We start from the raw sequence: 12,261 nt of genomic DNA, 5'->3' as shown, positions 1-12,261 counted from the left end.
AGGGCAGCCTCGGTAGCTTTAGTCGGCTTTTCACTTGTACCAAAATCTGCAAGAGCAGTAATAATTTCTGGACCTGCTCGCTGGAACTTTTTTTAACATACTTGCTTTCCTTATCCTGTTGTCTGCTCCAATTAGTGCATGGAATCCTGGCAAGGTTGCTGTTCTGTCAGGACCGAGCGCTTCAACGATTGATCGTAGTGGAATCATGGCCCACAATTTCATACAGTCAGCGGCTCGATGTGTGGGCTAACGCAGTTTTTCTTTTCCTTTCAATAAAATACGTAAAAATCCGTAGAATTGACTATTAAGCGATAAAATTATATTATTTAGCAAATATTGAAATAAAAAGCAAGTTGAAAAGAACAAAAACCCGTGTTTTCTTGTTATTGCATCATTGCGCAATCATTAGCCGCATTGTCACACCACTTTGTCACGCGAAGTCAACTCTGTTTGGAATAAGCCCGAAACCGCTGGAAAAGCTCTACAGCGTACTTAGAAGTGAAGCAAAAATCTGTCATATAAGCTGAACATAAACTGAACAGTTTCGACTTGGCGGCCGATGTTTACAACGGTGAAAAGGTTGATAAACCCTTCAGTTCGTCGGTCCCTTCAGATGTCACGGGCTAAGGAAAACAAGACATGTTTTTACCGATATTTAACCCGATTGGGAACAACGAATACAACTCGTAAGGCATTGCACTTGCGATGAAATTAAGCTTACAAATCTAAACTTTGGAAGGCGATTTGTGGAAACTGACCAGCGCTTCTGAGAAGGAGACAAGTTGAGAATGTGTACACGCACTCCGGCTCTGGCTAGACAATGAGAAGAAGCGAAGTATGGCGAACTTGGCGGTTTTTACTGTGAATGATAAAGTTGTTCAGGAACCGCGAGGAAAGTCCAAAAGCAATAACAATACGGTTCGACTGTTACTAGATATAGTTGTCTCTACGTTCAGATTTGTGGAACGTGGAAATGTTGTATCGTTCTGACTTGGGAAAGACAAATAAATCAAGGTAGGGCAAAATTCCACTTATTTCTTTGTTAAGTATTTGATCGGCGTTTAAATTTTAAGACTGGATTGAGCGCGTGTGCGCCTGCGCGGCTGCCATGATGTATGGAATTGTACGCCATGGACTCAATGGCTACTCCAGTTACGAAAGCTACAGCCTCACACAATTCAGGATAACGCCTTAGAGACAAGACAAAAACATTCATGTCTGGAGAATGGATGCGGATTCTGGTGGCACCTGAGGCTATCCAAAGCATGCAGCAATAATTTCGTATCAGCTTTCTCTTGATTGCTGTGAAGGTGGTACATGTCTTTGTAAGTAGCTTTGTATTGACTTACCCATGCCACAACTATACGCTTTCCAATCGTCTGTGTTGATCATCTTCAGAGCAAGATAAGACTTAGCTCCTGTTTTGTGTTAACATGAGAAAGCAGCTTCTTCGTTGGGACTTTAGCTATGTTTGTGGTGTCTGTGATGTGATGCGCGACTGGCTGCTGTCTTTCTTGTCCTATGCCATGTCGCCGAGTTTGTTGTAAGATCTTGTGAGGTAGTATTTACCTGCCGTTTCCACGTTTTTGGATATATTCCATCGCCATAGCATGCTCGTTCTTTTTCAAAACTTGAAGAACTTTCTTATGATCAACAGGTCTCTCCACAAGCTCCTCAACTGTGTGTGTGTTTGACATATTATTCATCGTGAGAAATCGATACATTAAAATCTTGCAACTTTTGCTAGTGGAGTAACTTCAGTAACTGATTCAGGCTCCATCATTGTGCAAAAATTATCGAAATAAACATAACAGAACGAGTTTCGTTAGGGGAAGCATCAATACAACGACTGTAAGAAGATATGGCGGCCCTCTATTTTCATAAAGAAACTGCCGACCGTAAATACTCTTTATTGATATCCACATCAGTCCTCTCTGAAATACAGGAACTATCAACATTAAATCATATCTCCAGAATTTTATACAAGTGTTTTTTCGACTTTTAAGGAAAAGTGTCAAGGCAATACAATACAAGATAATACATTACAATACAATACTTTATTAATTCTTCCCGAGGGGTTTTTCGGAACCAATTTACAATATGTGTATAAATTACAACTAAAAGCTAACAATATAAAATATAATAGCTTACATATTCCTGATATAATAACAACGTAAAATTGCTACTGCTAATAATAGTCAACAACCGGTGTCTTATTTTTTCATTAATTCTGCCTTTGCATGCTTTTTGAATGATCTTAATGATCGGGCAGTTCTAGTGTTGTTACTGAGACTATTCCACACTTTTGTTGCCCTATAAAAATAGCCACTCTGGACAGCCGCTGTCCGGCATCCTGGCAGGTTTAGATCTTCACTGTTGCAGAGGTTGTAAGCGTGCGCATTGGATCGCTTCCCTATTTTACAGCTAATATATGGTGGCACTAAATTGTTAACACATTTGTACATCATTGTTGCGTCTCGCAACCGAAGTTGTTCCTCAACGGTTAGCTAGCAAAAAGCTTTCATGGCCGGGGTAATATGATTGTATACGGGCAGCAAAGTTCTGCAAAAGTTGTAATTTATGGATGTTCTGTTTATAAGTACCAGCCCATACAGTGGAACAGTAAAATAAAAATCAATTTTAGATCATTTTAGCTGCACGCACTTGAGAGGGATACAACTTTTTTCTGTTTTTGTCTGTGTATGTGTCTGCGTGCATCCACGTGCCTAGTCCCAGCTCCTAAAATGCTCACAGTTTCTCTCTTTTCCAACTTCAGGAAGACAGATGATAATAGTTTTCGTCAATCTGGTGCGATGATGAGTTCAGGAAAAACTTATAATATCAGACATGAAAGAATGCGAGCCTGGTTTTCCGTGCTGTACTTTCCATGCTTTAATTGATGAGTCGATAATTGATCTACTAACAGATTGCTGAAGTGCCAACATTTTTCTCGTCATTTAGGGTCTCCGTAACATGTCAAGATAGGTGGTTTGCTTTCACCACAAAATTCCAACGAGACTTTATTTCATAGCATTTGCTCCCAGACTAACACGTCTTTGAATTTATTATTGTTATTATCATTATTATTATTATTATTATTATTATTATTATTATTATTATTATTATTATTATTATTATTATTATTATTATTATTATTATTATTCTAACTCCTCACTTATTGAATTTGAATATGTATATGAAGCTGCAAAATCAAGCTGTTGTTTATGCCTATACTCAATGCACTTCCTTGAATGTATTATTGTAATCTTTTGATGCAATTTCTTACAAAGCCAAAGCCTCCATCTTTTTTGTTGATTCTTATACCTAAGGTGGACTAAAAACATTTTTGATCTAGGTCTGTTTTGTGGAACTGAAGTTTTGGGAAAAACTTGTTAAAATATGTTTTCAACTGTTCGACTATCGTTGCATCTTTAACTGAGCTGTTTTGCATCTGAAAAGCCTGCTCAATAAACGTCCTGTTTACTGAAACATCCTGATGCTTTATATATTCATATTCATTTATTAATATTCATCATTCACTGGTATATAACGAACTCACAATAAGACCAGTTGACTTGATAGCTCAGTTGGTAGAGCCATGCACTGGCATCGCAGAAGTCATGGTTTCGAATCTCGTTCAAGCCTGAAGTTTTTTCAGGCTGTCTGTTCGCAACTGCTTAAGTTTCGTAGTAATTGCGAGAGTCTTTCCGTTCTATCTAATATTTCATCCGCAGTTCAATGTATGATGTTTGATGTATTCATATTCAGTAAATGAGGGGTTACAATTATACTTATATAGCCTTCAATTTTACTAAAAAATCTCCGAGTTTTAGACATATTTTCCCAACAATTATACAACATGTTTCTTTAAAGAGTCTAATAAAAACAAATATTTGAACATCTTGGCAAGTGTTGAAATTAAATTTTTTTTCTCGTCACTCGTTGTACCGAGAAATTAACACAGAGCTATGCCCCCATACAGACCATCTATAATTTAGTATTTTCATTTATTATTTATTAATGCTCTCTGATTGTGTGTTAGTTTTTGTCCTGACTGTGTATTAACAGTTTGATTTGGACCATAATCAACGGGCGAGACCTATACTAATGGAATCTTTTTCTTTTATTAAACTTTGCACCAATCTCCGTGCATAAGCCCGCTCATGTCTTGAAGTTGCTTTCGGTGTCAGCGCTTGTCGTGTTACATAGATTATACACTGATCAGTGGATCAGATGTGAAGAAATGAATTATTTTAATTTGGCGAGAACGAAAGAAGAAAGAAAGTTTATGACGCTATTAAACTCTGTTTCGTTCAGTAACAATGGACAGTGAGCTCGCACAGAACCTAAGAAAAGGACTGAAAAAAAGTAAAGTAAAGTAAAGTGATAACACAGGGAGTGCTTGCTCAATCTGCCGAGCCAGAGATCCATAATAAAAGTGTTTGACAATAAACCTGATAAAAGAACGCCTTGTTTGTAAATCGAGAGCTTGTTCGATTCGACAAATCTGTTGACAAAACGAATTGTTGGATGCGGCCACGTCAGTTTCGGCTTAAAATAACAAGTTAAAGGATGAATGGAAAAAAATTAAAGTATAGTTCAAGACTTTGGTGACTACATACTTCTTGCTTCCGCGGTAAAACAACCCGGTTTGTTTACACTTCGTTTTTTACCAATGGCATAGGAAGCGCTGACGAAAGGAAAATTGCGGGGTAGAAGATGTTCCGCGGGTGGAATTTAACTTGCTCTTTTTTTCATTTCGGTAAGGTTTGAACGGAAGACAAAAGAATACAGCTAAATAGAGAACTACGTTATAACATTTTATTGAATTTATTTTGTTTCTACGATAGCATTAACGATAATATAATTAGTGTTTCCAAAATAACAGCGAAACTGCTATACAGGTAATTTCCGAACAGGGAACGGTTTGAAATCCGCTACATCTTTCTTGCTTGTTTATTTACAGTGCGAGGTTTAAAGAATTGTTGTTGAACTGTTCAGCAAAGTTTGTCAAACGAATATTAGATAAATAATTTGTATTAGACAGCATCTGAACAGGCATATTTACAATGATTCTTTTCTGGCGAGCGTGATAATCACTTTTAACTTTGATCAGAATAGTTTTGTAGAAAAACAATCCTTTCTTGGAAAACTTCATTTCACTAAATTTATGTGCTTTTCAGTAATGTAAACTATAGCAGCTTTCTCTAAATCTTTATTCGTTTCTAAATAGTAAAGTTAACCCGCCATAAGTTCGTTTTTTCAACTAAACGTTCAACGAACCGCTTGCTCAATGTGCCGCGTGCACTGCGCCGCTAAAACACCTGAGAAATCTCCTTAATGCATTGCCGTAGTTGGAAATGAAAATGAAACAGATGCAAGGATTGATGGCACAATTTGAGACAGACATTCACCAGAAAATATTCCAGTATATAAAGAAAGTACAAGGAAAGCTGTCCCATACAAAGTTTAATATTAAGAACAAGAAAATACTGAACGGTACCCAGCATAGTATATATCTTAACACGATAGCAACAGCCATCTTTAACACGTTTCTGTTTCTTCAGTTTTCGCTCGTTGTTCCTCAGCGTTGGTTGATTGCTCCCCTGGAATCTTGTGTGAATTGAGCTTGGTAACGCTGATAGAGTAAAGTATGACCAACATGAGGATAGGGATGTAATAAAATACCACAAATACCGCAAGTATGTAATTGTTAACAGGAAAGGATTCTCCAAAGGCTTCATTCCACCGGAAAACACAAAACAATTGCCCTGGGTACACAGCAAGTTTGTAGGCGACGAAATATGGCGAATATACTGCCATCGCGATGATCCACGTGGTGAGAATGAAGAAGGGGCACAGCTTTGAACTGATGAGTGGGGAACGGAGGGGAAATAGAACAGCTCCAAATCGATCCACTGCTATCAGAACCAGGCACTGGACAGACACACAAGTGGAGACATCTGATAAAAAGGGAGCCAGTTTAGACATGGCCTGGCCAAGAGGACCACTGATATACCAGCGGGAGTTCGCGTACAGATAGGAAATATCCCGTGGGATCAGGAATATTGGAGGCAGCAGGTCGGACATGGCCATGTTGACGATAAAGAAGTTGATTGGTTTTCTTAAGGTGTGCGTTTTGTAAACAATTATTCCTATAAAGGAATTCCCAAGCACCGAAGCGACGAATATCAGGCAGTGAGCAAAGGTTTTTCCAATTTTTGCTGCTGTAGGATTAAACGGACTGGAGCAGCCGGATCCATTCACCGTTGTGTTCATATTTGCTGATTTTGTAAAGTTCTGTTGTTGCTTTCACAAACTCATCCGGTTTGTCAGGAGCAAGCCGCCGTTGCTCTATTTATGTTTAAGTGGAAATTACCATGTGTTCTGTGATTCGTCACCGGCGTAAGGAATAAAAGGCGCTTTTGAATTCAGTTACTGACGCAGATCATTAATTAATAATAGCCAATTAGCTAATACGACTACCCGGTTTGTCAAACTGTTTTCTTTATTGCAGTTTTTAATGGGTGTTTAACACCAAGAGCTAATTTATCTTAATTTTCATGATGTAAGAAAGCGGTTTAAAATTGTTTTTTTTTTTTTTTTTTGCCTTTGCGAATTTTTTAACCTTAAAATAACGGGGTTTGGACGACAATGAGCAAAACCTTTCACAAGAATGTTTTCTGTTCATTAAACCAGGGGCATCCAACGGCTCATTCTGGTGAATATCTCTTTGGATGGCCTTAATCGTCTCAGAGTTTTGCGGATTTAGTCATAAAGAAAGTCTAAAGTTTTCTTTGGCGAAATGTCGCAACAATGAAACACTAGTTCCTTCGCTTTCGGAGAGGCGAATATTAAAATGCGAAATATTAGGTCAGCTAGCATTTTTTGTAAAGCTGATAATACATCGTAAATTCGGATATCAGATTCCGTTTTCTAAAACTTTCTGCGACTCAAATTTCCAGCTAAAGCATTCGAACAGGCCATACTATATTAGCTTACTCTAATACGCCCCTAGAAGGCCACCGAACGATCTGAAAACACAGGAGATAACATTTTTAGCGATTTTCTTTAATGATGTTTTCTTTGGTTGGCCCTGTTTAAACTTCTTAAGAATCTACATACATAAGCTAGTGCGTAGATGTCTTTTATTTGCCTTCAGTGTCAATATTTAGCAGGTTATATGGATTATAAGCTGACCGCACAACAGGTGTAAAAAGGGAAGAAGAACTAAAGTTGATCAGGCGTGCGACAGGTCGGGAAACTCGCCATGATAATTTAATAAAACCTGGTAAAAAGGTACCAAGAAAATTGTGAGCTCACTCGGCAGAACTAAGAAATGATCATATTGTGAGTTCGTAAATAAATATACCCGTAAATGATGAATAAATGAAGATGAATATATGAAACATCATATATTGAACATCATATATCGGACTTCAGGCTTTCTTTTCGCAACTGCTTAAGTTGCGTACTAACTGCGAAAATCTTTCCGTTCTATCTAATCTTTCATTAGCAGTTCTTAAACTCATTAAAAATTCATCAAGAGAAAACAAAGAAAATCACTACCGTGACCGTGGTTTGGATATGTGATCCTAATTACCATAAAATTTTGCCAACTTTAGTCTTGAATTTCTCCAAGAATTACTGATCATTTGAGAAGCCATATCAAACACTCGAAAGTGTGTTTCATCAGATATCCAAACACCTCGAAGTCGTTTAAAAAAAACTCGGCTGCGCCTCGTTTTTTCAACCTACTTCTCAGTGTTTGGATATCTGATGAAACACTGTGTCTCGTGCTTGATATATTACTTCAATACATGTTGTTTTATATATTCATTTTCATAATGTGAGCTCGTAGTGTACTCGTGAATGATAATAAATGAGTATGAATATATGACACATCATAATTGCATTGAACATCATATATGACCGGCATATATAGAACTTCAGGCTCCCTTTTCGCAACTACTTAAGTTGCTTACTACTAACTGCGAAAACCTTTTCCGTTCTATCTAATCTTTCATCCGTAGTTCAATATATGATGTTTCACATATTCATATTCATTTATTCATCATTCACGGGTATATCACTAAAACTCACAATATGACCAGCTCCCGGTTGGTTTGATAGCTCAGTTGGTAGAGCACTGCACCTGCATCGCAGAGGTTATGGGTTCCAATCCTGTTCAAGCCTGAATTTTTTTCAGGCTTTCTTTTCTAATTCGCAACTGCTTAAGTTTTGTACTTACTGCGATAATCTTTCCGTTCTATCTAATCTTTCATCCGCGGTTCAATATATGATGTTTGATGTATTCATATTCATTTATTCATCATTCACGAGTATATTAGGAACTTACAGTATGACCTGCTCCCAGTTGGCTTGATAGCTCAGTTGGGATGATAAAGCACTGCATGGGCATCGTAGAGGTGATGGGTTCGAAACCCGTCCAAGTCTGAATTTTTCAGGCTTTCTTTTGAAAACTGCTTTTTAAAAGTTGCGTACTAATTGCGAGAATCTTTCTGTTCTATCTAATCTTTCACCCGCATTTCAATATATGATTTTTCACATATTCATATTCATTTATTCATCATTCACGGGTAATTATTACGAGCTCACAATGTGACCAGGGGCCCGTTTCTCGAAAGACCCGGTAACTTATCGGGCCCGATAAGTGATTTTGGCGATAAAAGTTTGTTAGCAGAAGGTCAATTCTTGTTAGCTTTCAATACTAAATTTTAAAATCATATAATTCTATAATAACATTGGCCAAGTACCATGCCTGTAATCATTGTGTAATCGGCGAAAAAACATTTCAAAATACACTTATCGGGCCCGATAAGTTACCTGGACTTTCATGAAACCGGCCCCAGCTCCCAGTTAAGTTGGCTTGATAGCTCAGTTGGTAGAGCACTGCACCGGCATCGCAGAGGTGATGGGTTCGAATCCCGTTCAAGCCTGATTTTTTGCAGGCTTTCTTTTCGCAACTGCTTAAGTTGCGTACTTACTGCGAGAATCTTTCCGTTCTATCTAATCTTTCACCCGCAGTTAACGTTCAATATATGATGTTTCATATATTCATATTTTATAAGTGAGGAATTAGAATTATGCTTTTATAGCCTTCAATTTTTTACTGAAAAACCTTCGAGTTTTGGACATATTTTTCCAACAATTATGCAACACTTTCTTTTAAGAACATCTTTGTAAGTGAGGAAATAATTTTTTTTTTCACGACACTCGTTGTACCGAGAAATTAACACAGAGCTATGCCCCCATACAGACCCTTTATAATTCGTATTTTCATTTATTATTTATTAATGCACTCTGTTTGTTTGTTTTTGCCCTATCCGTAGTATTAACAGTTTGATTTGGGCAACAATCAGTGGGCGAGACCTATACCAATAGAATCTTTTCGTTTTACTGCACTTTTGCACCAGTCTATGTGCATAAGCCTGCACGTGTCTTGAAGTTACTTTCTGTGTCAGCGCTTGTCGTGTTATTTAGATTATACAGTGATCAGGAAAGCAGATGTGAAGTAACTGAGAATTGTTTTAATTTAGCGAGAGCGAAAGAAGAAATGAAAGTTTTTGACGCTTTTAAACTCTTTGTTCTGAGGGTTTGTAAAACAGTAACAATGGACAGCGAGCCGCATGCACAGAACCTAAGAAAAGGATTGAAAAAGAGTAAAGTGAAGTAACAACATTGAGTGCTTGCTCAATCTGCCGAGCCAGAGACTCATGATAAAAGTGTTTGACAATAAACCTGATAAAAGGATGCCTTATAAATAGTGGGCATGTTCGATTGGACAAATCTGTTTAGAAAAAGAATAGTTGGATGCGGCCAAGTCAGTTTCGGCTTAAAATAACAGCTTACAGGATGAAAGAAAAAATATTATCCTATATAGTTCAAGACTTTCGTGACTACAAAGTTCTCAAGTTGCTGCCGCAGTAAAACAACCCGGTTTGTTTACACTTGTTATTTTTGGCAATGACATAGGAAGGAAGCCCTGATGAAAGAAAAATTGCAGGCTAGAGGATGTTCAGGTGCAATTTAATTTGCTATTTTTCAGTTCGGTGAGGTTTGAACGGAAGACAAAAGAGTGCAGCTAAATACAGAGCTACGTTTTAACATTTTATTGATTTAATTTTGTTTCTACGATACAGCTAACGATTATATATTATATATTATCTGGGCACGAATAAAGATTGTTGTTGCTGTTGTTGTTGTTGAATTAGTGTTTCCAAAATAACAGCGAAGCTGCTATACAGGTAAATTCCGAACAGGGAACGGTTTGAAATCCGCTACATCTTTCTTATTTGTTTATTTACAGTCCGAGGTTTAAAGAATTGTTGTTGAACTGTTCAGCAAACTTTATCAAAAGAACATCAGATAAATAGCTTGTATTAGACGGCACCTGCATAGAGATATTTACAATGATTCTTTTCCGGCGAGCGAGATAACAACTTTTAACTTTAATCAGAATAGTTTTCTAGAAAACCATTCCTTTCTTCAAGAACTTCAATTAATGTTGTTTTCGTTTATGTGAAGCTCAGCATCTTTCCCTAAATCTTGATTCATTCCTAAATAGTAAAGTAAGTCCGCCATAACTTCGTTTCAGTTTCGACGGAGAATTCAACGAACCGCTTGCTTAGTTATGGCGGAAGACTTAAAAATTACTCGTTATGCTCTGCGCAGCTAAAACACCTAAGGAGTCTCTTTAACGCGTTGCGATAGTTGGAACTGTAAATAAAACAGATGCAAGGATTGATGGCACAATTAGAGGTAGCCATGAAGAAGGTAATATACCAGGATATAAAGAAGCCACAAGACAAATTGTCCAGCGCAAAGTATAATAGTAACACGGTAATGCTCCAGGGTACAAAACAAAGTACAAACCCTACCACGATAGCAATGGCCATCTTTAACACGTTTCTGTCCCTTTTTGCTCGTTGTTGCTCAGCGTTGGTTGATTGCTCGCCTGGAATCTTCTGTGACTTGAGCTTCATAACGATGATAGAGTAAAGTATGGTCAACATGACGATGGGGATGTAATAAAATACCACAGACATCGCAAGCTGGTAATTTTTAGCAGAAAAGGATTCTCCAAAGGCTTCATTCCAACGCGCCAAACACACAGTTGTCCTGGGTACAGAACAAGTTTGAAGGCGACTAAATATGGCGAGTGGACTACCATTGCCATGATCCAAGTGGCGAGAATGAAGAAGGGGCACAGCTTTGAACTGATGAGTGGAGAACGGAGAGGAAATACCACAGCTCCAAATCGATCCACTGCTATGAGAAGGAGGCTCTGGACAGACACACCAAACGATGCATCTGATAAAAAGGGAGCCAGTTTACACAAGGCCTGTCCAAGAGGGCCACTTATAAGCCAGGAGTCTGCGTGTAAATATGTTATTTCCCACGGAAACAGGAATATTGGAAAAAGCAGGTCGGACATGGCCATGTTGACGATAAAGAAGTTGATAGGTTTTCTCAAGGTGTGCGTTTTGTAAACAATTATTCCTATAAAGGAATTCCCAAGCAGCGAAACGACGAATATCAGGCAGTAAGCAAAGGTTTTTCCAATTTTCGCTGCTGTAGGATTGAACAGACTGGAGTAAGTCATCGATCCATTCACCCTTGTGTTCATATTTGCTGATTTTCTAAAGTTCTGTTGTTTACAAACTCATCGGGTTTGTCAAAAGCAAGCCGTCGTTGCTCTATTTATGCTTAAAAGTTAATTTCCATGTATTGTATGATTCGTCACCGGCGCAAGGAAAAATATGCGCTACTGAATTTACTGACGCAGATCATTAATTAATAATAGCCAATTAGCTAATACGTCTGCTCGGTTTGTCAAACTGTTTTCTTTATTCCAGCTTTTAATGGGTGTTTAACACCAACAGCTAATTTATCTTATTCTTCCGTTCCTGTAAGGGAGCGGTTTAAAATTGTGTTTTTTAAAAATAAAAAGTATAGCGACAGTAAACAAACCTGAGAATAATTTCTCTTTGCGAATTTTTAAACCTTAAAACGGGGTTTGGACGACCATGAGCAAAATCTTTCAATAGAATGTTTTCTTTTTATTAAACCAAGGGCCCCCAACGGTTCATTTTGATGAATATCTCTTTGGATGGCCTTAATCACCTCAGAGGTTAGCGCATTTAGTCATAAATAAAGTATAAAGTTTCCTTCGGCGAAATTCAATGTCCGCTTAAAATTAAACAATAATGAAACACTAGTTCCTCTTGCTTTCGGAGA

At 37.8% G+C, this 12,261-nt stretch overlaps 2 pseudogenes; both read right to left on the bottom strand.

Moving 5' to 3' along the window:
- Positions 1–5,410: 5,410 nt before the first annotated feature.
- On the bottom strand, positions 5,411–6,295 carry LOC146483217 (RYamide receptor-like; annotated as a pseudogene).
- A 3,871-nt stretch (positions 6,296–10,166) lies between these two features.
- Positions 10,167–11,673, bottom strand: LOC146483216 (QRFP-like peptide receptor; annotated as a pseudogene).
- Positions 11,674–12,261: the final 588 nt, after the last annotated feature.

This window comes from Pavona decussata, unplaced genomic scaffold, assembly GCF_977016875.1.
Source record: "Pavona decussata unplaced genomic scaffold, jaPavDecu1.1 SCAFFOLD_40, whole genome shotgun sequence".
Lineage (NCBI taxonomy): Eukaryota > Metazoa > Cnidaria > Anthozoa > Scleractinia > Agariciidae > Pavona > Pavona decussata.
Note: the sequence above shows the minus strand (reverse complement) of the source record. Positions and strands in the feature narration are given on the sequence as shown.